This window comes from Arvicanthis niloticus, chromosome 21 (assembly GCF_011762505.2).
Source record: "Arvicanthis niloticus isolate mArvNil1 chromosome 21, mArvNil1.pat.X, whole genome shotgun sequence".
NCBI lineage: Eukaryota > Metazoa > Chordata > Mammalia > Rodentia > Muridae > Arvicanthis > Arvicanthis niloticus.
In genome coordinates, this window is record NC_047678.1 from 29,924,635 (window position 1) to 29,950,006 (window position 25,372).

General features: G+C 46.8%; 4 pseudogenes across 2 annotated transcripts; 1 reads left to right on the forward strand and 3 right to left on the reverse strand.

Moving 5' to 3' along the window:
• Positions 1-1,097: 1,097 nt before the first annotated feature.
• Positions 1,098-10,055, forward strand: LOC117725055 (nucleoside diphosphate kinase 6-like; annotated as a pseudogene). Its single transcript, XR_013105537.1, has 7 exons — positions 1,098-1,202; positions 1,509-1,608; positions 3,604-3,700; positions 6,806-6,908; positions 8,688-8,727; positions 9,111-9,271; positions 9,603-10,055. The product of XR_013105537.1 is annotated as a nucleoside diphosphate kinase 6-like (transcript).
• A 2,928-nt stretch (positions 10,056-12,983) lies between these two features.
• On the reverse strand, positions 12,984-15,205 carry LOC117693704 (cathelicidin antimicrobial peptide-like; annotated as a pseudogene). Its single transcript, XR_013105612.1, has 4 exons — positions 14,637-15,205; positions 14,019-14,126; positions 13,805-13,876; positions 12,984-13,191 (listed from the first exon to the last, which is right to left on the reverse strand). The product of XR_013105612.1 is annotated as a cathelicidin antimicrobial peptide-like (transcript).
• A 363-nt stretch (positions 15,206-15,568) lies between these two features.
• LOC117693230 (coiled-coil domain-containing protein 12 pseudogene) lies at positions 15,569-15,952 on the reverse strand (annotated as a pseudogene).
• Positions 15,953-24,229: 8,277 nt separating this feature from the next.
• Positions 24,230-24,661, reverse strand: LOC117693546 (coiled-coil domain-containing protein 12 pseudogene; annotated as a pseudogene).
• Between the last annotated feature and the right edge of the window lie 711 nt (positions 24,662-25,372).

The window sequence follows — 25,372 nt, forward strand, 5'->3', positions numbered from 1 at the left end:
CAACTCTGGCTGTCCTGGAATTCACTGTAGACCAAGCTGGCCTCAAACTCAGAGATCCACCACCTGCCTCTCTCTCTAGAGTGCTGGGATTAACAGTGTGTGACACTACTGCCCGGTTCTTAACACCAGTTCCAAATAAAGCCCTGCATCCTCCTTACCTAATCTGTCCTTTGATTATGCTGGCTTATTGTTGAGAATGGTTGAAACAAATGTAAATTATGCAACTAGTCTTCCACTGTGTGTATTGTATGTGCGTGCAGATACCACGAAGGCAGAAGAAAGACTAAGCTCATGGGAGGTCTCTTATACTCCAGAGGTATGATATAAAGTAAAATTGGGCTTGGCCTGCCTGGGAAGTAAGATTAAAACAAGGTGCCTGACTAGAAGCTATTCTCATCCGGTGAAAGCAGAAATGGACTCGTGCTTTTACCAACAAGACAGACAGACAGACAAAAAAAAAAAAATAATGAACTTTCAGATTGGAGAGATAGTTTGGTGTTTAAGAGCACTCACTGATCTTGCAGAGGAGTTGGGTTCAATACCAGAACCCACATGGTGGCTTAAAAATCAATCTGCAACTTCAGTTCCAGCTGACAGCCCCTTCTGGCCTCTACTGGCACCAGGCACACACATGGTGCACACAGACATACACAAACAGGCAAAACATCATAAATAGATAGATTTTCACACTAAAGAGATGGCTCAGTGGTTAAGGGCACGGCACTGACTGCTCCTCCTGAGAACCTGGGTTATATTCCCAACACCCAGGTCTAGGCTCACAGCCATCTTTAGTTCCAGAGGATCCAGAACCTGCTCCTGGCTCCATAGGCACAAGGATTGCACGTGAGACACATACGTGCAAGCAGAATACGCTTACACGTAACATTTTTTTAAAAAACCTTAAGTCTTTAAAGAAAAATAAAGAAATAGACTTTCCTGAGGAAGATACCTTGTGTAAACAAGCTCTAGGCGCTGCAACTGAGCCCTCTATCACAACAAGAGTGTGGAACTAGACTGTGGCACCCGGACAGCTGCCCGGATGTGTGCCTGAAGGACCCCAAAGGGCCCACGGACTATCTAACTCAGTGCCTGGTGGACAGGAAGATTGGTGGGAGTACCACGTGAACCCAGAACCAGGGCCCCCATTGGAGCCGGAGTAGCTGAGTCTGGGGTGGACTTTGGCCTGTAGTAGAGAAACCCAGGTTGTATACTGTTGTGTCCTAGAATGTGGGGGCAATAGGAGGGTTGGGCGCCAAAACTGGGGGCGGGGGGAGTAGGAGGCATTGCTGCAGAAGTGAGGCAGAGGTGGAGTTGAGGAGCCAGCAACCACGTGACCATCATGGGCACTAAAAATGTGGCTTCCTCAGTTGGCCAGGCAGCTTGTAAAATGTGTAAATGTCTGATAGGGTGACCTTTAAGTCAAGCCAGTTTCTTTACTTGACAGCATTTTCTTGTAAACCAATAACTAAAACAGCCCTAATCTAACTGGAACCACACCCTCTCTACAGGTCGCCTGTCCTCCCAGGAGACCCCTTAGCACCCTGGCCTTGGAATGGCTGGATCAGGTTCCTGCACTGATTCACCCAGATAAATACTGTGGAAAGCCAGGTACATACTAGGCACCCTGCGTAGGGACTAAGGTGAAGATGGGGAGCTAAACGGACATGAGCTTTCATGAAGCTTTCCTTTAATGAGGAATATGGAATCAAAGGAATCACTAAGAAAGCCTGACTGTGCTGGACAGTGGTGGCGCACGCCTTTAATCCCAGCATTTGGGAGGCAGAGGCAGGCGGATTTCTGAGTTAGAGGCCAGCCTGGTCTACAGAGTGAGTTCCAGGACAGCCAGGGCTACACAGTGAAACCCTGTCTCAGAAACCAAAAAAAAAGAAGAAGGAGGAGGAGGAGGAGGAGGAGGAGGAGGAGGAGAAGGAGGAGGGGAAGGGGAGAAGGAGAAGGGGAGAAGGAGAAGGGGAGAAGGAGAAGGGGAGAAGGAGAAGGGGAGAAGGAGAAGGGGAGAAGGAGAAGGGGAGAAGGAGAAGGGGAGAAGGAGAAGGGGAGAAGGAGAAGGGGAGAAGGAGAAGGAGAAGGAGAAGGAGAAGGAGAAGGGGAGAAGGAGAAGGGGAGAAGGAGAAGGAGAAGGAGAAGGAGAAGGAGAAGGAGAAGGAGAAGTAGAAGGAGTAGTAGAAGGAGAAGGAGAAAGCCTGACTGCAGAAGTGAGCTGAGCTCAAATCCGCAAGTAAGGAATAAGCAGGGAGTGGAACATACAAGGTTACGAACACCTACTTACACACAGATCGTCAGCCAAGAAAGGCCTAGAACTGAAAAAGCCTACAAGCAAAAGAGAGAAGGTGCTCCACATGACCCCCCCAGAGAAGTTCCCAGGGACAGAAGTACCCAAATGAGCTCAAAAATCAGAGACTCCTATAGAAGGTTAAGGAGGGGAATATATGCTTAGCTTTTATTCCAGTAGTTGTAATGTACTTGAGAACAGAGTTAGAGGGACAAGAGTAAAAGCCTAGGAACCAATGAGGAGGGTGCCAAAAAGTCCGCAAGAGTAATGGTAGTTATAAGGAGAAGACTTGTGTGGACTTTTTGTCCTTACAAATTTGCATGGGTGAGAGTCTTAGAACTTGGTAATAGTGTGGAGCTGAGGAACTGGAGGTCTCAAGGACATTTCCTGGGGCAGTTGGCCACAGTGCCATGTGATCATGTAGAATATTATTAGGTCAAGTGGGGTATGTGAGCAGAAGAAACTTTAGCATAGTTTCTTTGTTTGGTCTTACCCTGGTACTACTGCCATGACTCCTAAGCTGTATTCAGGCTAAAAATAATGAGACTATTGTGCCCAGTGTGTGGCCCTGTACACCTTCTCTCTATTTGTTAACAAATACATAGACAAATACATAACAAATACAAATGATAAATACATACAAATGACATAAAGTGTTAGATAAGAGATGCTGTGTGGCCATGAGGCATTTTTATTATCCTTCCAATTCTACAGTGGATAGCAGGCAGCTAGAGAGTAGGGCCTTACAAGCAGAGGCAGTCAAGCTCAGCAGCGATGGCAGGCGCCTTTAATCCTAGTGCTCAGGGGAGGCAGAGGCAGGCGGATTTCTGAGTTCGAGGCCAGCCTGGTCTACAGAGTGAGTTCCAGGACATCTAGGGTTATATAGGGGAAAAACCTTGTCTCAAAAAAAACAGGAGACAGTCATTGTAGTCTTATGGCTAGGCTATTGAAGAGTAGACATCATAAACCTTATTTAAAACACAAAAAAAAGTGTAGAAGATAGAAAAGTATTGACAAAGTCAGGTGGCAGTGTCTCAACTTAATTTCTCTTCAACGGAGAGCTCCCTGGTGCCCTTATACTTGTGTGAACCGAATGTATATCTCCCAGGGTAACCTGAGTGTCCCCTCTACCATCTCATGAGTACAAATAGCCAAGTGAATGAGTGTCCTACAGCCCCAAAATATGACACAGAGTGTAGCTCTGTGAGTGTCGGGTGGAAGCCCTGCTGAGCTTGCAAGGCTACATGGTTCCAGGGTAGAAGGTACTGAGAGCTCAATGCTGTGTGGTCCTTAATCCAGCTCTCCGATGCCAGGGCTGAGATGAGCGCCATCTTGCGAAGTCCTCAGGCTCTCCAACTCACACTAGCCGTGATCAAGCCTGATGCAGTTGCCCACCCACTGATCCTGGAGGTAAGAATGGACCTGAAGCCTCCATTGCACTGTTTCAGGTGACACAGGACCACCTGTGGCAACAAACACTTGAGTCATGTGTTAGATGCTGAGGTTGAAAACCTAGAGGGATCAGCTTGTCTGCCCAGCATATAAAGGCCGAGTCTGACCCTGGATCCCAGATAGTGAAATGGGAAGACCAACTCTTGTAAGTTGTCATCTGACCTGCCTGTGCCTGTGTGTGTGTGTGTGTGTGTGTGTGTGTGTGTGCGCGCGTGCACGCGCGCGCACACACACACACACACACACACACACACAGATGCAGCAACCACAAGAACAGTTAAGAAGAAAAGCAAACTGAGTGCAATGGTGCATGCCTTTAGTCTTCCCAGCACCCAAGAGGCAGAGGCAGACCTGGTCCACAGAGCAAGTTCTAGGATATCCAGAGCTATACAAAGAAACCCCATCTCAGAAAAAGATAAGAAAAGAAAAAAAGCCAAGGCCCGTGGAGTCTGACTCTAAGAAGACTGTACTTTTAGAGAGTTACAGCATATCTAAAAGACAAGAAATAGAAGGTTTTGCATTATTTTTATTTATTTTATATGAGCACTAAGTCCTCATGCCTGCACAGCAAATGCCTTCATCCACTGAACCATCTTCTTGGCTCAATTTTTCTCTTTTCTTTGTTTTGGAACAAGGCTATTGTGTAGCTACAGCCAGCCTGGAACTTGCTGTGTAGACCAATTTTGGCCTAGAACTCATGAGTACCAGGATTAAAGATGAATTCTCATCATGCCCAGCCCCAATTTAAAAGAAAAAAAATCTAGTCTCAGTCTCTCTCTTTGTATATGTGTGTGTTAATATTAGTTTAACACATGTATTAGTTTAACTAATGTATTACTAATTAGTTAACTATTTACCTAATGTATTAAAGTAATTAGTTTTATATAATACATATGTATATATGTTTATACATACATATCAGTTACAAGTTGCTATATTCCAGATTTGACAGCTTAAAACAACACTCCTTTCAGGCTAGAGAGATAGTTCAGCACTTAAGAACACTGGCTATTCTTCCAGAGGACCTGGGTTTAATTCCCCGAACCTATATGTTAGCTCAGAACTATCTGTACCTCCAATTCCAGGGAATCCAATGCCCTCCTCTGGCTTCCTCAGACACTAGGCACATACATGCTACACAGAACTACTTAAGGGCAAAACACTTCATAAGATAATAAAAATAATTTTTAAAAATCATACATGTTTATTATCTCACAATTTCATAGTTTAGAGGTCCAGTGGGTTTTCCTGGGATATCTCCTGCTTAGGGTCTCCTGAGCCCAAAGACAAGATAGGGATTACCTAGGTGATGGTGGTGAACTCCTTAGTCCCAGCACTCGGGAGGCAGAAACAGGCAGATCTCTGAGTTCCAGGCCAGCCTGGTCTACAGAATGAGTTCCAGGCCAGCCAGGGCTACACAGAGAAACCATGTCTCAGAAAATATAAAGATTAAAAAAATGTCTAGGGGTTTTCCAACTCCAGGATTGCTGGGCTGCTGACAGAGTGTGGTTCACACAAGCTCTGCACTTGCCAGCCGTCAGGCAGGGCCAGCTCTTCCAGAGATAACCACATTCTTCACACATGTCAGACACAGCAGTGGTGCAGCTAGTCCTTCACATTCTTTAGACCTCTCTAACTTTCAACCCTGGCCAGAGAAAACTGCTTTCAAAGGGCTGTGTGATTTTTTTTATTACATTTATTTATCTGTTTGTTTTATGTGTGTATGAGAGAAAGAATGACAGCCATGTGTGTGTGTCATGATGTATGTGTGCAGGTCAGAGGACAGCTTAAGGAAAATTGTTTCTTGGCTTCCACAATGTGGATTTTGAGAACTGAACTTGGGTTATCAGGGTTGACAGCAAGCACCTTTAGCCACTGAGCCATCTTGCTGGCCCTTATGTGACTATTTAATCCAAGCAGGTGATTTAGCTAAAGCAGAATCGACTTATTAGTAACCTGAATCGATATCTTCAAAATCCCCTTACATAACAAACATTGTCACACTCTCAGACCTGAGGACAAGGGTGGAAGTACCTGAGCTGATGGTCAGTACATGGAAAGCACTACAACCATCTGAAATGGTAGAGTGAATGGAATTGACAAGAAAAAGAGTCCAGGCAACGTGAGATAGAGTGACAAGAGATGAGTGAATTCTAGTATTAGGAAATGTTTCTCCCGAGAACTAGACGGTTAGTTATCCTTAGGTTAAGATCTCAGCAGGCTCCCTGTAGTGTGGAAACAGCAGGAAATACAGTATACATCACTCCAGAATGGTAGGACTCAGGCCTCAAAGGATGAACAAACTGATAATGCCAGGAGAGAAGAAGGGAGACATTGATGCAGGGCTGGCTGGCCAGGGTGGCAGAACCAGAGAGAAGAGGTAAGTGCTAGGCTGAGGTACACATACTTTGTTCCATAGTAGAAACCACCCAGAACTTTCTGATCAGAGCATGTGACTAAGCTGCAGAGGTTTTAATCAAATGTGATGGTGTAGAAAGAATGAGGAAAACGGGGAAGGGCCATTCAAAAGAATAGCAAGCTGTTCTGGGTGGTGGGGCCTAGGGACATTACTTCCTGTCTCCAAGTACCCTACGTTCATGCTCTAGCAATATAACTCAGACCTTGACCTTTGCCCCTCTTCTTCTGACCCACTCTATTTGTTAATCAGCTTTCTACCACTGGGCCACACATAAACGAAGGGAAGATTCATTACCTAAAGGTTCCTGGGTTTTAGTCCAGAGCTGCTTGGCCCTGTGTCTCTGAGCCTGTGTTGAGGATAAACACTGTTGAGAAGTGCTCGCAGCATTGGCTGGGGTATGAAGTGTGTACAGACTCAGGTCCCAGGGTCCCCTTCAAGAGCACTCTCCTGATGATGTCACCTTCAGGAAGGCCACCTTCTCAGATTTAACAGGGCCTTGCAAAAGTGCCACCAGCTGACCTTAATACATGAGTGTGGGTGGCAGGGTACTCAACATAACTCTTCAGTGGAATAGACACTTAATTAATCCTTCTGGACAGCTTGAGTCCTGACTGATTTTCTCTCTGGGATGATTGGTTCTCTAGGCTGTTCATCAGCAGATTCTGAGCAACAAGTTCCTCATTGTACGAATGAGAGAACTGCAGTGGAAGCCTGAGGACTGCAGGAAGTTTTACTGAGAGCATGAAGGTAAGGCCAGTAGTCGATATTATGGTGTAGATGTGTGTGTGTGTGTGCACGTGTGTGTATGTGTTTGTGTGCACATGTGTGTGTGCATGTTCGTGGTGTGTGCATATGTGTGTGTGCATGTTCGTGGAGTGTGTGCGCACGTGTGTGTGCACGTGTGTGCATGTGTGTGTGTGCACATGTGTGTGTGCATGTTCGTGGTGTGTGCATATGTGTGTGTGCATGTTCGTGGTGTGTATGCTCGTATGTGTTCATGTTCGTGGTGTGTATGCACATGTGTGTGTATGTTTGTGGTGTGTGTGTGCACATGTATGTGCATGTTCGTGGTGTGTGTGTGCACGTGTGCATATATGTGTATGAAGTGCACATGTACACATGTACAGGCAAGAGGACAGCTGTAGATGTCAGACACAGGCATCATCCACTTTTTTCCCTCAACCAGGGTCCCATCTCTGGCCTAGGACTTGACATGTAGATAAGGCTGGCTTGTCCCTGAGCCCCAAGCATCTACCTGCCTCAAACTCTGGTTTGCCAATGTGTGCCCCATGTCTGGCATGTGTATGTGTTCTGGGACTCCAGCTCTGGTCCTTATTCCTGTAATGCAGGCCTTTTCCTGGCTGAGCCATCTCCCTGACTCTTCTTGTTTGTTTCGCACAAACTTCTCATTATAATCGGGATTTTCTATTCCTAGAAGAGATTTCCTGTAGAGTTCCAATCAGAAACGTAATATTATGTCTTGGAAATATCAGTAATCTAACACTGAGTGAACATTTATTGTGTCAAGTGTTTCCCTTATGCTTAGCATTTCACTTAATCTTCTCAGACTTAGAAAAGGCAGGTGGTGTTCTAGGTACTGCCCCCTGCTCCTTGCAGGCGGTGTATTCAGTAAACCTTATGCTTCATCAGTTTTTTTTTTTGTTTTTTTTTTTGTTTTTTTTTTTGGTTTTTCGAGACAGGGTTTCTCTGTGTAGCCCTGGCCGTCCTGGAACTCACTCTGTAGACCAGGCTGGCCTCGAACTCAGAAATCCGCCTGCCTCTGCCTGCCAAGTGTTGGGATTAAAGGCATGTGCCATCATTGCCCAACATTTTTTTTTTTTTTTTTTTGAGGCAGTATCTCACTGTGTAGCCTTGGAACTCACTCTGTAGACCAGGCTACAGGCTACCTTTAAACTCACAGAAGCTCTGCCTCTTAAATGACAAAGTTAAAGTTTAAAGGTACGTACAACACAGGAAAAGAGTTTTGCTTTGTTTTTTTTTTTTTTGGAGGGGGGAGGTGTTTTTTTGTTTTTGGGTTTTTGGGGTTTTTTTGTTTTTGTTTTTGTTTTGTTTTTGTTTTGTTTTTGTTTTTTTCAGAAAAAAATATACAGCACTCAAGGGGCAGAGGCAGGTGGATCTCTGTGAGTTGAAGGCCAACTTGGTACATATTGAGTTTCATGCCAGCTAGGATTATGTAGAGAGACTCTCCCTCTGACTCTCTCTTTCTCTGTTTCTCTCTCTGTATCACAAACACACACAAAGAAAAGTAAAAAATTTTCCCAAATCATAGGGAGTTGATGTTATATCCTCAGGGCACAGAAGTGGGAAGACAAGTTACAGAAGGTAACGAATTGATCAAAACCATACAGATTGTGAGTGGCAGTCTGCTTCCACACTCAGAAATGTCAGACTCCAAGCTTCTTGTTATTTCTCTATAAACTAATCGGTGTGACATTATAGGGAGTGAGAAGTGAGAACCTTCTCTTGAGCACCATGGTCTCCATTGAAGGTACTCTCTCTTAGCAGGGCGTTTTTTCTATCAGCGGTTGGTGGAATTCATGACAAGGTACTTCTAATTTTGGTCCTGCTATCTTTACGTGCTGTGAGATACCTCCTCTTCCCTGTGAATAGAACTGTCGATTTCACTTACCACTGTCAAGCCTAAAAAAACATGGCTGTGCTACACCAACCCGGTGGGCACCTGTTCTGTAGTTGCTGGACCAGTGGCCGGGGTGGAGCACTGGGGTGGAGCACTGTTGTTGCTGCCTAGCAGTCCTGTTGATCACTTCTTGCACATCAGTAGTCACCTCTGCCCGTCACTTTCTTACACCAGCATCAGTACTCACTAGAAGGGAAAGGAACCCTCAGAATGTACTGTTCACTTTTATTCTTGCCCTGCTCACAAACAGTTTCTAGACTAAGTGATCATATCCCTTTTTTTATTCCCAGTGGGCCAATCCGAGCCTACATCCTTGCCCACAAAGATGCCATCCAACTTTGGAGGACACTGATGGGACCCACCAGAGTATTTCGAGCACGCCATATAGCCCCAGATTCAATTGGTGGGAGTTTGGGCCTCACTGACACCCGAAATACCACCCATGGCTCAGGTGAGTCTAAACCTCTCATCCACAGCCACAGGTGAGGAAGCCACGTGGGAGACTGACAGTCCGTGCTCTCTCCAGTGAGCTGTGTCTCATATTTCTGGCCCTTTGTAGCTGTGTCAGCCATGTGGCCTGTGAGCTTTCTTTATATATCCCGGGACTGAGTGGTTCATATTTCTGAGCCTGACTGTGACTGAGTCTTGCTTATCTTTACCCTAGATTCCCTGTGATGGCCCATTCTCTTATTTATTTTATGCTCTGAGCCGTTTTCCCAATCTTGCAGTCCTCCTGCCTCAACCTCCTAAGTAGTTCTTCTCTGCCTCTCCTCTTCTCATAGACTCTGTGGTTTCCGCCAGCAGAGAGATTGCAGCCTTCTTCCCTGACTTCAGTGAACAGCGCTGGTATGAGGAGGAAAAACCCCAGCTACGCTGTGGTCCTGTGCACTACAGTCCAGAGGAAGGCATCCACTGTGCAGCTGTAACAGGAGGGCCCAAACCAGCCTAGTAAAGTCCTATCAGTCCCTGAGAAGGTGGGCTGAAGGCACTGTCCCTGTTGGACCTCACCTCCTGCTGGAAGGTCTAGCCACCCACAGCTCAGCTGCTGCAGTCCACCTCTATCTACCTCTTCTGTGGAGTATTCATGGGTGTTCAGGAAGGATGGTGACTTCTCTTTTTACAAAGGACTGTCCTCCTTCCTCCAGAAAGAGCAGCCTGTTGACTAGTCAGGAAAATGCAGTGCCTGTGTAACCAGCATCTGACCTGGCTTCCTTAGTAAACTCTTTGCTACCGAATGCTCTAGGCTGGCAGTATTTTTGTACAGGCTTTCTCTCTGTTCTTCATGGGAGTCCTTGCATCTACCCTGAAGCCAGGTTTCTGATCTGTGCTCAAGAGAGACTCCTGTAAGACTCTCTCAGTGAGTTGGTTATGTAGCACATAAACACAATCACTCACCAAGTTCAGTGTGGACTTAAATCATGCTGTGGACCTCAGCACAGGGCTGTGTCCTAGGAAAGTTCAGTGTGGACTCAAACCATGCTGTGGACCTCAGCACAGGGCTGTGTCCTAGGCAGAAGCACCTCTTTGCTCCAAGGAGCCTCTGTGCCTCTGCCCAGTGAAGGTGTGTTTTAATGAGGCTGGGTAATAAGACAGGATTTCTGATTTCCATAGAGGTACTAATGGCAGTTATACCTCCACTATATCAACACGACAGTTAATTCTTTGCAACATTACAGCAAACGTCATCGGTCTAAAATGCCGAAGAACATCCCTGGTTATCTGTCAGCTGACTGCTTCTGTTACTTTCAGCCAGGGTCATTTGCACAGCTATATTCATCAGGTGAATTGATTATGGTTGGTCATCCTGAGCTGCTCAACACAACTTGTTTCAGGTGCCCAGAGGGCTGGCCCATATTACAGTTCAGGAAGCTTTTGCTTATGCCTGAGTTAGAGGATAAAGATTCTGGGATGTGGTGGCACATGCCTTTAATGCCAGCACTCAGAAGGTAAAGATAAGTGGGTTTCTGTATGTTCCTCAGCACAGGGCTGTGTCCAAGGGAGAGGACTGGCTAGTATTGAACACACGGAGTAGAGGCTCTGCAGTGACATTCAGCTCTAAGGCCTGAGGTCCACATCTGAGGTGCACATCCACAACTAGAGGTATCTACCAAGCAGTACACCCAGGTATGAGATCTGAGCACACTGCTCAAGCTAAGATCTAGATAGAACGTCAAACCACTGTTCTAGGCCATCCCATTTCAACACACATGTACAGTTGCAAGCCCAAATTCCTAGTTGATACATGCTGTCACAGGTCAGTATCCCAAAGATGTAACTTTAGAACACTTGTCGCCTAAATTGTACTCCCTACCCCAGCTTATAAGCTGAATTCCTAATTCCAAATATTTCAGAATGTGAGTCTATTTGGAAGTAGTCATTGCAGACGTAATTAGTTATGCATAACCCCAAGTAAATAAATACATGTAACTTAAAACTTGAGATTTAAAAAAAGCAATTTAAAAATATTCCTCAGAATAAATATATGAGCATAACAATAACACCACCACCAGATGAAACAACATAAAAATAAGACCACATCAGGTTGTCCAGTTAGAAGCAAATTCAAATGATGAATTTACACTGAAACAGAGGAAGAAAGCAGGTTAGAATGCAAATGGAATCAGGCCAACTCAAAGGAGGCACATGCAGTTCCAGATAGACACAGCCAGATACAAGGAACACATCAAAACTATTGGATTCAAAGTTGTGTCCAATGAAAGAGCTTCTGACAGACACTCTGAGGATAAGACCCTTAGTCAAGAACCAAGCTGTAAGTCCCAACTCCCTTATAGGGAGTGGTTTGGTTGGTACCAGGCCATTGGTGATGGTTTGTGTTGTGTCTTTTGTGTTGAGTTTTTCTGTTGGGGTGTGGTTGTCTTGACTTCCTCTTTTTCTGAGCTCACTAGGACATTGTTTTCTGTGACTCTTCCTAGAGGAATGTCTGCATGAAGTTCAGCTCTAGGAACTGGTGGTTCCTGGTATTGACTATGAAGAGTCAATATGAAGAGTCTTGGCTGAATGCCAACAGGACCACAGGTGGAGCTAGACACTTGCCCCAAGGTGACCAGATGGAGTCAAAATGTTGGTCACCTGTGGGTTCTACGAGCCTTCTGGATACTAAGTTTCAGACCCAGGGAAGTGTGGAGGCTATGGTTAGAGCCACAGACCTATAGAAACCCCTGAGACCACTCAGGTCTTACAGTGGCCAAGGGGACTTGAAAACCATAAGAACTCAGAGATCTGCCTACCTCTGCCTCTCCAGTACTGGGACTAAAGATGTGCACCACCACCACCATTCCTAAAAATATTTTACCTGACAGTCATATATTAGGTCAAATGTAGGTAAGCAATAAATGAATGTTTAGGGGCTGGAGAGACGGATCCGTGGTTAAGAGCACTTATTATTCTTGCAGAAGACCCTGGGTTTAGTTCCCAGCATCTACATCTGGCAGTTCACAACTACCTGTAACTCTTGTTCCAGGAGATCTAACATCTCTTCTAGCCTTCTAGGCAGTGGTGGTGCACGACTTTAATCCCAGCACTTGGGAGGCAGAGGCAGGTGGATTTCTGAGTTCAAGGCCAGCCTGGTCTACAGAGTGAGTTCCAGGACAGCACAGGCTATACAGAGAAACCCTGTCTCGACAAACAAAAAAACAAATAAACAAAATAATGAATAAATAAATAAATAAAAAGACAGTTTCTCTGGTTGGCTCTGGCTGTTCTAGAGCTAACTCTATAGACCAAGCTGGCCTTGAACCCAAAGATCCAACTGCTTCTCACTTGCAAGTGCTATATACCATCACTAGCCAGCTAATGAATCTTTTTTTGGAGGGAGAGGGGAGGGTTCAAGACAGGGCTTTTCTGTGTGCCCTTGGCTATCTTGCAACTTGCTCTGTAGACCAGGCTGGTCTCAAACTCAGAGATCCACCTGCCTTTGCCCCGCCCCTCCAAGTGCTAGAATTAAACATAAATACTCCACTGCCTGGCTATAAACCTTTTGAAAGTGGACCTCTTGCCCTGCTGACTTATATACACCTCCTGAATGGACAGTTACCTTCCTCTTTCTCACACACACACATAGAGAACATAAAATTATAGCACACACATGTGCTCAGAAAGCCTCCACAGGTAAAGACAATGAATACAAAAGCCACTGAGAGAAGTTTCTTTTACCAAGTTTATTATTTTAGGGATCCAGAAACAGGCCAAGGCAGGACTACTGCTCTGTCTCAGGTGCAAGTTTCTGAAAAAAAAAAAATCCTTAATTTTCTGGCCAATTTTCTTAAGCTTTTCACCAATCTTCTCCCCACCTTTCCAGAGGAGTCCAGCCAGCCGTGAAACTTTCTTGAACCGAAAGGGCTGTATACCAGGCTGTGTACCAGGAAGAAATGGGTTCCTTGTGGGGCTGGTTCCAGGGCCACCCAAGATTCTTCCCCACCTAGACCATACTTCTGGGATACTCCAAGAACCTCTGGACCCTATTCAGCCTTTGGGACATGCAGTTGGATCCTTAACCCCAATAAAAGATGAGAACCCGGAGCCTAGGAATAGCAAGGGGCTCCCAAGGGTCTGAGAAAGTGTACCCTAAGAGAATGCTCTGAACTTCAATTTAGCAGGACTCAGAATATCCAGTAGAGTGTATTAAACCCCAGGTGAAAAAGTCCTCACCCTCGAGTCCTGTCAGTCTTAGTGAGATCTAAGAATCTGCATCCGGAACAAGTTCCTATGTAGCCATGTCTGGCCTGGAACTCATTATGTAGGTAAGGCTGGCCTAGAACCCATCGGGATCCTCTTGCCTCTGCCTCCCAAGGAAGAGCCAAACTGAATCACTACTCCAGGGAATGACAGTCTTGAAGTTCAGGCTCAAGGCAGGAGCCAAGGGGATGGAGGGGAGCTCTCTTCTGCTCTGGGTAGGAATAGGGACTAACTGGTCTGCAGGATAACCCATGTTCCATCCCCTCACCATCCCCTGCACCCCACTCACCCCATTACAGCTGATGTCAAAAGAATCTGAGGCCGGTTTCAGGGTGACTGTCCCCATACACTGCTTCACCACCTTAGAAGAGAAAAACCATGGTCAAACTGGAATTCATTTGCCATAACCCCTAAACCCTAGTCCACTGGATGGAAATATTCCCTTGTGACTCCTTGACTAGTTCCTCAAGAGGGACTCCCACCCCCCAGCCCCTCTGCCTTACCCCCTGTTCCTTGAAGGCACATTGCTCAGGTATCTGCTGCATTGCCTTGGCACACACAGTCTTCTTCACTCGGAACCTCACATACTTGGGAGTATCTGGGTCCTCATCCTGGTCAGGGAAGAAAGGAGGGAGACTAGTCTCAGGCCCATTCTCAAAACTTGAAGGATCAGTCTCCTGACATGCACCGACAGGGTGACCCTCCAGCACTACATGCTGGGTGCTGAGACAGGTGCTAGGGCTGAGGTACAGAGGGAAGAAAAAATGAGCCCCCTCCTCCATCACCCCCCTCCCAGTGAATGAGATCAGCCCTCAGGCAGCTCCCCTTCTGCAAAGAGAGAGGCACTCGAGGATCAGGCACAACCTTAGGGACTTTAAGGTAGTGTCCCTCTTTGGATATGGAAAAACTTAAAGAAAAAACAAAAGGCTAATTCCCAGGGCCAAGATTCCACCCCAGTCCCTGCAATGGAAGTCCCAGGCATCTTGTGCCACAGCAGGTATTCCAAGCCAAATGCTGGCGATCTGAAAGGAGACACAGATTTATGGAGTCTCCTGTGGAAAGGAGAGACTACACTGAAAGGAGGTGCCTTGGATTAGAAATTGGCTCTTCCTCTGCCTTACCCCTTGGGGCTCAGAATCCAGGTCTAAGAGACAGTAGAGATTGGTGTCCAAGGACTGCTGGTTGAAGGCATCCACAGCACGGAGCACAGCCTCCCTGTAGGTGAGAGTCTGGGAGATGGCTAGAGGCAACCCCAGGCCCAGTAGCAACAGCAGTGATAGCAACCTCCACAGGGAAGGGACGTCCCTATGGGACTGCATGGTTCCCAAGACTGCCTCCTCCAGGCCACGAGAGCTTCATTTATTCTCATCCTGAGATGTCCAGATGTGATGGATACTCCCCTACTTCAAGGTCAGTGAGCCTATATGTGGCACTCACCAAGAAACCTACCAAGGTGAGTGCCAGTTCTGCTCCAGAATTCTGTGAGTCTTCATTTTATTATCCCTTGCCTCAACCACTCACATTCTTCCCTTCACACACCCCTCCATTACTTGCTTTTTTCCATTTCTTCCCTCTCTCCTCTTGCTCCCCAAAGTTGAATGGGATCCTGGTCCAATAATGCAGAAACAGAAAGCCACAACAGAGGTCCTACCCAGGAGTAAGAATAGTAAGTAAAACTTCTGCATCCCAAGTCCAACCCCCAAGCAAAAACAAAAAAAAAAAATGAAAGCGACACGCCTCTACTAAATGCAGCTTTATTTCCAGAACTTACAAAGCTCTGTTTACATACATATGTTCAGATCGCAGCTTTGACCCACTCGGGGTAGTGGAAACCCCTGGGAGATGAACTGTCACAACCAAGAGAAGCTGAGACTCAGTGGGCTGGCTCAGTTCTCAAGACCCAGAAGTGCTGGTCAGCCTAACCCCATCCCTGTCTGAGACTACCTTCCCATATGATGTGTGTGTGCTGACGAGATGAAACAAGGAAAGCATCTCAGTCGGAGTCACAGGCCTCTTGTTGGATGGTGGCATGCATTGCAGAGGCCAGGCTGTCCTAATGGCCTTTCAGCCTTTCGTGGATCGGCTCTGAGATGGCTTTCTGGGTCCGCTTCTCCAGCTTCTCCAGCTTCTTGGCCACATCTCTCTTGAGATCCCAATCCAGTTTCTGAGGTGCTACGTTGGCCAGGTCCACTTCCTCAATGACAGGTTCTGGCTTGGCAGCCTCCAGCTGCTTCTTCACCTTCTGCTCCAATGCAACTGGTTTGGCCTGGGGGACCTGCCACCTCTTCAGGTCTCTATCCTCTGGGACATAGTTCTGAAACCTGGGTTCCCTGTACTCCTCTTCCTCTTCTCTGAGCCTCTTGCACTGTGGCTTCCCATCTCCCCTGTCCTTGCACCCAGCTTTCTCCCGGAGTGCCTTCAGCCATTCTATCCGCATCAGCGCCTCTTCTTCAAGTCAGCACACACCAGCAGGAGCAGCTGCCATCTTTTCAGCGGCCCTCCTCCTTTTCTGCTCTGGCCTCACACAGACTCAGTCAGAAAGTGTTGGACTTAAAGATCTAAAACCAGGGGAAACGCTCCCCCAAAAACTCTCACAGATGGGATTCACTGCAATAACCTGAGGTTGGATGATAATAATAACCCAGTGCACTGGAGTTCTCTGCATACAGGCCAGAAGAACCAAGAAGAACCTCAAGTTGAAGGTAAGAGCAGTTTTTATACTGTTTAAGGGGTGGACTAGAGAAACAGTGACTAGGCACAATATGATTGGTGCAACAATGTGACTTTTAAACTGATTGGTCTTTGGGGAATCAGGTGGCAAGGACCTCCCTTGTCTGTAAATGGCAAGGATTGGTTCCTCCTGAGGAATGTGTCTACCTGCCTAGGGCCTTCCCCACCTGCAGGTGTGGTCTGAGAATGTTAATCCCTGCTTCCTCTGAATGTTAATCCAGCAGGGTAATCCAGCAGGTGTCCTTGGACTAAGGAATGTGCACCTTCCAGGATGTGTCCTGGGGTAGTTAATTTTTTAAGTTGAACCAAATTCCTAGAAAAGCAAGTGGAATCAGACCTTAGAGGAAGAGAATAGAGGGAGTGGATTGATCTGGTTTTGCCTCATCTCCACACTCCTCTCCTGAATGCCTTCTTGGAATACTTAGCCATCCTTATGCACTTGTGCCAATTCTTCAAGAGCAAATGCCTTGAGACACTTTCCGTGAGCCTGGTGAGGTGGTGCACGTTTGTAATTCCAGCACTTCAGAGGCTGAGGCATCATGAAAATTAGGGGGTTGGGTTCAGTGTGGTTACATAAGATAACCTCTTCTTAAAGCCCTACTACCAGACAAACACTCAGAAACCTGCCTTGGCCACTCTCAAACCCATCTCACTCTGGGGTCAGCCTCTCCCTGCTCTACAGACAGCAGCAGCCAGTGGCACCTGGAACTCTCCTGATGAGTGGTTGCTCTTAAGCCTCGCTCTCCACTCTCTGGCTGGACTCCAGACCTGCTGAGTTGGAGACCTGGCTGCATGGCCTTTTCCTATGAACTCAAGAATGATCACTCATCCCTTTCTGGAGCTGCAACATAATCAGAGTCAGGCTGCCTTCCCTGCCTAGGATCCTGCAAACAGCAACCAGGGCCAAATAAGCACCACAGTATAGAAAGAGTTTGACCAGCACAGGGCAATGGTGGTGACCGCATTTAATCCCAACACTTGGGAGACAGAGGCAGGTGGATGGATCTCTGAGTTCGAGTCCAGCCTGGTCTACATAGCGACTTCCAGGACAGTCAGGGATACCTAGGGTGGGCTCAATAGAGGGAGACCTGTAGAGTGAAAAATTATAAAGGCCATTTTATGAAATATGTGTAGATTTTTTGCCTTACAGAACTGAAAATAAGATTTCAGGCCTTCACATTCCAGGTGAAGGACACTTGCTGGATTACATTCCTCAAGCCTCGCCCAAGGCAGGAAGGCATTCCTGATTACAGATAAAGATGCTACCACCTAGGTGGGGCCCTAGCCCTATAGCCGGAAAAAGTAAAGATAGCAATCTGAAATGGCCGGATAGGGCACAATGGCATGGTAAAAACCACATTTTTGAGAAGAATGCAGGGCGATTTCCACATGACACTAATCATTTAGAGTGAATACCTCTGAATTGTTCCACTGTTTTCATGTTTTGTATCTTTAACAACCCCATCCCACTCCCCTGGTTTGTGGTTTTTCCCTTTAAAACCCTCCAAGGACTGGCCGAGGGGGTCGGACCTTGACTCCAGCGCGAGTACCTGGTCAGACCGCTGGCTGCCAGCTCTTTCCCTAATAAACCTCTGCTGATTGCATCCAGGTATGGTTTCTTGTGATCTTTGGGTGGTCGCGATTCCGGAGGCTTGAGGAAGGGTCTCCCGAGTATGGGGGTCTTCAGACCCAGCCAGAGTGAAGGCCTAAAAGAGATGGATCATGGATCAGGCAGGGGGAAGTCAGCAGTCTCAGGTGATCCTTACCATCCTGGACCCAGGAAAGTGCTGTCTGCCCACCAAAGCCCTCACACCCAGACATGACCATGCACCTTTGTCTCTCTCTCTGTCTCTCTCTCTCTGTCTCTCTCTCTCTCTCTCTCTCTCTCTCTCTCTGTGTGTGTGTGTGTGTGTGTGTGTGTGTGTGTGTGTGTGTGTGGATGTAAGGAGGGCAGAGGGATTGGAAAATTTGCTAAAAAAATATGGGTTTCCCTTTGCAGATGGCAGGCACAGCACAGGATCCTAATGGATTTAGATGTCGAGAGGGAGGCCAGGAGTTTTGATGAGGGTGCTTGTGCCTAACAGGGTGGGCTGGGCCAACTTCCTTAAAGAAAAGATAGCCAGGCCATGCCTAGAAGGATCAAAAGCTCTCTGAAACTCAGAGCTCTTGCATAGAACCAGAATCCATAGAACTAGATGGGATCAGTAGGATAGGGGATGGGGAAGGGTGTGTGTGACTCAGACATAGCCTGGACAGAGGCTGTTTGAACTACAGAGGGAGGCCACCCCGGTATCTCTAAGAGACCTTTACCATGAGGACAGAAGACATCTCCCATCCAGCCTCACAGTTCTGATCCCCCATCTCAGGGGTCTCCTCTCTGCCCCCTCCTTGAGTCTACCTGGTCACAGATATGGACTACATTGGTCCCAACCCAGCAGCCTAGAGAGAACTAACTTCTCACAGTAATGAGAACCAAACCTTGCCTATAAGATGCAGGTTCTACCATTTGGAACTAACCCTGGTTGGTCTCTTAGGCTGGCTGCCGAGTGGCCAGGACCTTTTTCCTCTACTTCCTGGCAAACAACTACTACTGGATTCTGGTGGAGGGGCTGTACTTGCACAGCCTCATCTTCATGAACTTTTTCTCAGAGAAGAAGTACCTGTGGGGCTTCACCATCTTTGCCTGGGGTGGGGAGCCCAGTGTGGTGGGTAGGGTGAAAGTGGACTCCCACAGGGCATGTCCTGTCTCAGTTTTATAGCAGGCTGGGTCCGCCCATCCTGCTGTGACTGACTGTTACAGCTCTAAGGAACTCCACTTGACTATAGGCAGGGTTCACGAGGTGCTGTTGACTTGGCCTGGCATTCAGCTCTCTTAGGGTGATAATTCCTGGGGATACAATGAGGTAAAACTTGGGACGGGAGTGGGATCTAAAGTCACCAGTTAGCCTGGGGTTGGGGGTATAGTCTGGAGCTTACAGTGTTTGTGCGTGTATGCCTGTGCACATACAGGCACAGGACAACGCTGTGGAGTCAGTTCTTCCACCTTTGCGTGGGTTCCAGGCCTCCAGCACAGGTTGTCTGGGGTGTGCAGCAAGGACTGACTTTTACCCCTGAGCCGTCTCTCCAGCTCTTGCTAAACTTGAATCTGTAATGTACCTATGTAGTTGGATGTCTGTGGACTATGACACTCTCATCTCAGTCCTGGTTCTTATGTCTTCCATCAGTCTTGCTCAGCAGTCAACCCTACTGATCTTTCCAAAAGATGTCAGTATATTAGCCATTTCTCTCTCCCACATCCCTGGGCGAGCCTCAAGCTGGCCTGTAGCTGGATGATCTGAACTCCTGATCCCCCTGCCTCCCTGGACTGCTGGTGTTACAGGTTATCTACAGCCACACGAAGATCTGAAACTGTCATCTGAAAGATTTTATTTACTTTTTGGGTGTCCTAACTTCTGTGTGCACACGCACTTTACTGCATGACCTAAGTCCTCAGCACTGTCTGCCAAAGCTGGGCCACTGTATGGAAGGAACACAACATACAGGGACCAGCACACTTCATGAGTTAAGGTGAGAGGAAGCCCTAAAATGAACTGTCAGGAGCCAACTTAGGAGAAGCTAAAAACTAGCAGGTGACATTCCTGAGATGGGTCCACTTTGGATTCTAATTTATGACACAACTAGGGTAGGCAAGGCCCTTCAGAAATTCATTTTAGGAAAGAATTCTGCTATTAATATGCTTTTTTGTTCTTATTAAATATATGTAAAAATCACTATGTGTTAACCCAAACTTTTGAGCCGATCTCTGCAGAACAATGGAGATGTACTATGTTGTGATGCTATATAGACAAATACAGGATGTTTTTCAGGACAGGGTGTCTCTGTGTCGTCCTGGCTGTCCTGGAACTCACTCTGTAAACCAGGCTGTCCTCAAACTTAGAAATTCACCTGCCTCTGCTTCCCAAGTGCTGGGATTAAAGGCATGGGCCACCACTGCCCGGTGATTTCTTAATTCTTAATGATGATCCTGGAAGATTTCCTAAATAATGCCAGTATTTTTAAGCTTTTTTATACTGGGATTACTATTAGGTCCTCCTCTCTCACACTTTCTCTCTCTCTCTCTTTCACTCTCTCTCTCTCTGTCTCTCTCTCTCTTTTTAAATTTATTTAATTATGCGAGTACATCTTCACTGTCTTAAGAAATACCAGAAGAGGCCATTGGATCCCATTACAGATGGTTGTGAGCCACCATGTGGTTGCTGCTGGGAATTGAACTCAGGACCTCTGGAAGAGCAGTCAGTGCTCTCAACTGCCAAGCCATCTCTCCAGCCCCTCTTAGGTCTTCACTGATGTCAAAATCGCAAGGAGAACTCTGCCAGTCTTTAGTGTCATGAGTTAGTTGCTTCTGAGATAGCAAGCAGGCACCTACTACTCAGAGCACATTCCAAGAGGTTGTAAAACCATTAACCAAAGGTCATAAAAAGGGAACTACAATTTACTATAGGCAGAAGGACAGAAGATAAAATATCGACTGGGTTTTTCTATACAAAGATTCACTAATAACTTACTGTTTTTAACTCTCCATGACCCTGTAGAGCTGTGACAGATAATGTCTGGCCAGATAATTACTCCTAATGTCTATGCATGCAAACATTCTCTGTTGTAAACTTATTTATGTGTAAACTTGTGATGAACTTTTTATACCATATGATCATGTATTCTGAAAGATGGCTATGTGCTGAGGACAACCAGAAGAGTCGGAACTGAGCTGAGGAGAACTTTTGTAGACAAAACGGAACACAAGAAGAACTTAGAAGTAAAGGCATACCATTGGGAGCAATGGTATTAAGAGTAAGGACATCACTGTGACATCAGAGCAGTAGGAGAGAGTAGGACAAGAATGCAGAGTGGTATAACTCATAAACTATAAGGCAACTTAAAAAACTAAGAGAGCAATATGCAGCATGCTAAGGGAAGGAGGAGAACAGAGGAAGCTCCAGAGAGAGCAGAAAGAGCAGGCAGGCTTCTCCTGCCCATGGGACAGAACAGGCCTTTTCTTAATAGCAAGGCAGGCGTAGTCATATTAAAGAGAACAAAGGTTTCTTCTCTTACAGATTTGGGTTTAATTCAGTTAGCAATAAAAGGGCAGAAGCTTTTTCCTTCTCTGTGCAATAGAGACTGAAGCTCGTTTTTCATCCAGAATGAGTGAGTTCTTTCTGAACTGGTACTTAGTCTTTTGCTCCAAATGCATGTTAGTATGGACGTGTGTGTGGTTCCATATGTAATTGTGAGAACATATGCAAACTGGGCCTCACTGGTTAGAATGGAAATGTATAAGTGTGCATGCATGAATCTGTGAATTTATATGAGCTTATGAATATGAATTTATATGAGCTTATTCCGTCTTTGCTTATGTAAAAGTTTTTCCTCCTGCTAGCTTGACTCTCTTCCCCTGGTTCAATAGGAGTTTACTGCTCCAACCTTCCCCCTAGCCTGACCAGCAAGAGGCATCTAGACAAAGGGTGTCATGGCCCAAGATGCCTCACATTTGGAGGCCAAAATGTCAGTGACCACACTATCAGTATTGGAACCCACACTGCCGAAAGCCTTGGGGCCTAAATTGTTAGAGCCCACACTGCCCCAAGCTGCTCCAGTCCACATGGGTCGGGGTTCAGCAAGAGAGAGAGAGAGAGAGAGAGAGAGAGAGAGAGAGAGAGAGAGAGAGAGAGAGAACAGATGCAAGGAATGGAGACCAGACAGAGTATGATTCAATCCTGTTTATCCTTCAGTCTCTCTTCTTAGTCCAAGTCCCAAGTCTTGAGTTTCTAGTCCCTAGTGCCTCCAAGTTCCAGTCTCAAGTCTCATGTGCATATTCCAAGTGCCCAATTCTCTATAGCTTTCTTCTGTCTGCCTATTGCCATTTATATGTCTCCCTTCTAAATCTCTCCCTCAAGTCATGCCCTTAGGCCTTATCTCTAAACCTGACCTCTAAGTCCCACCCTTAAGTAACACACCTTTAAGTCTCACACACCCAAGGGAAGATCCTGGATATCTAAAACCAGATGTTATCAGAATGTGCTCAGCAATGTAGGCTATTGTAATCCAGTCTCTTGTCTGGGTATATGGCTAAAGATGGCTGCAAGGATGATATCTGCAGGCTCCCCACAAAAGGGGAAAAGCTCTAACAATTAATCCTTTACTTAATAGCCTGCTGTTTTACATTGAGGTGTTGAATGCCAGAGACTGCAGTTTCTGGCCTCCAAGGTAGGTCAGCTACAGTAGCAAAGTGACTTAGACTTAGATAGGTAAATGCTTTATTATTATGTAGAGTGAAAAATTATAAAGGCCGTTTTATGAAATATGTGTAGATTTCTTTGCCCTTAGACCTGGGCAGAAAAATGCAGGTCCCATTTTTCTGAATGTAAGATTTTCACTACCCCAGGACACATTCCAGGTGGAGGACATTATTCCCTGAATCAAGCCTCAGGCAGTAGGCCCAGCTATGGGTGGGAGAGGCCCAAGGCAGGAAGGCATTCCTGACCACAGAAAAAAGATGCAAGCCACCTAGGTGGGGCTATAGCAGGAAGAAGTGAAGATCGTTAATCTGAAGTAGTTGGTAAATGAGAAGGTGGGACACAGTGACATGGTTATTAACCTTTCAGGGTGGGTTTCTCTGGAATGTTTCGCTACTCTTATGTTATGTATCCTTGGCAACTCCTCACCCCCTCCCCTGTCCCCTGGTTTGTGGTTTTTCACTTTCAAACCCTCCATGGACTGGATGTTGGGGTGGAACCCCACTCCTGCGCAAGTGCATGGTGACACTGCTGGCTGCCAGGTTTCTTCCCTAATAAACCTCTGCTGATTGCATCCAGGTATGGTTTCTTGTGATCTTTGGGTGGTCGTGATTCCCTGAGACTTGAGGAAGCGTCTCCCGAGTATGGGGGTCTTCAATTATTACACAGCAACCCTAAATATCTCCTAAGACCAAGTCTCACCCCCTTCGAAGTTCCTCTCACTCTGCTGCTTCAAGAAGAACCAGAACAGGAAAGAAGTCTGCAGGGGCTGACCCTGCAAACTGCAGGTGTAATCTTCCCAGAGAGGAGCTCCAGATGGCTATACCTACATCAGCTTCATGCTTCCAGGCTGTCATCTAGAGAATCAACACAGAGGCTCACAGCTTAGTCCAGGCTCCAAGATCACAGCTAAACCCTAGCATACCATAGCCTGATCTCTAGTAGAACTGACGCATAGCTCTGACTGGGAGAGGAAAGACATGCATGGCTGGTAGCAGTGCAGGATCGGGGAGAGCAGTGTGATAGCCTCTAATCTGCCATGTTCTTTGTGAAGTTCTTCAGAGTGCAGCCTCCTCACTCTCATACTGGCAGGGGTCCAGAGGACCATGTGGGACTCTCTCCTTCTTTGGCACAAACTACTGCAAGGCCTTGTGAGGGGTCTTAAGAGGACAATCCCAGTCTCTATATCTGTGGTCTAAGGGTTCCGAGGCGACCACTGCTGAGTCTGACTAGAGACTAGGAGCAGAAGGTCAACCTTGGCGCTGCCCACCCCTCCAGGCTCACCTAGGCTGGCCCTAACCAGGAGTAAGAATAGTAAGTAAAACTTCTGCATCCCAAGTCCAACCCCCGAGCACCAAAAAAACTGAAAGCGACACAACTCTACTAAATGCAGCTTTATTTCCAGAACTTACAAAGCTCTGTTTACATACATATGTACAGATCGCAGCTTTGACCCACTCGGGGTAGTGGAATGCCATGGGAGATGAACTGTCACAACCAACAGAAGCTGAGACTCAGTGGGCTGGCTCAGTTCTCAAGACCCAGAAGTGCTGGCCAGCCTAACCCCATCCCTGTCTGAGACTACCTTCCCACAGGATGTGTGTGTGCTGAAGAGATGAAACACAGAAAGCATCTCAGTCGGAGTCACAGGCCTCTTGTTGGATGGTGGCGTGCACTGGAGAGGCCAGGCTGTCCTAATGGCCTTTCAGCCGTTCGTGGATCAGCTCTGTGATGGCTCTCTGGGTCCGATTCTCCAGCTTTTCCAGCTTCTTGGCCACATCTCTCTTGAGATCCCAATCCAGTTTCCGAGGTGCTAGGTTGGCCTGGTCTACTTCCTCAATGACAGGCTCTGGCTTGGCATCCTCCAGCTGCTTCTTCACCTTCTCCTCCACTGCAACTGGTTTGGCCTGGGGGACCTGCCACCTCTTCAGGTCTCTATCCTCTGGGACATAGTTCCAAAACCTGGGTTCCTTGTGCTCCTCCTCTTCTTCTCTGAGCCTCTTGCGCTGTGGCCTCCCATCTCCCCTGTCCTTGCACCCAGTTTTCTCCCGGAGGGCCTTCAGCCATTCTTTCAGCATCAGTGCCTCTTCTTCAAGTTGGCACATACCAGCAGGAGCAGCCGCCATCTTTTCACAGGCCCCCTCCTTTTCTGCTCTGGCCTCACGCAGACTCAGTCAGAAAGTGTTGGACTTACAAGATCTAAAACCAGGGGACACGCTCCCCCAGAAAATCTCACGGTCCGGATTCACTGCAATAACCTGAGGTTGGATGATAATAATAACCCAGTGCACTGGAGTTCTCTGCATACAGGCTAGAAGAACCAAGAAGAACCTCAAGTTGAAGGTAAGAGCAGTTTTTATACTGTTTAAGGGGTGGACTAGAGAAACAGTGACTAGGCACAATATGATTGGTGCAACAATGTGACTTTTAAACTGATTGGTCTTTGGGGAATGAGGTGGCAAGGACCTCCCTTGTCTGTAAATGTTGAGGATTGGTTCCTCCTGAGGAATGTGTCTACCTGCCTAGGGCCTTCCCCACCTGCAGGTGTGGTCTGAGAATGTTAATCCCTGTTTCCTCTGAATGTTAATCCAGCAGGGTAATCCAGCAGGTGTCCTTGGACTAAGGAATGTGCTCCTCCCAGGATGTGTCCTGGGGCAGTTAATTTTTAAGTGGAACCAAATTCCTAGAAAAGCAAGTGAATCAGACCTTAGAGGAAGAGAATAGAGGGAGTGGATTGCTCTGGTTTTGCCTAACCTCCACACTCCTTTCCTGATTGCCTTCTTGGAATAATTAGCCATCCTTATTCACTTGTGCCAATTCTTCAAGAGCAAATGCCT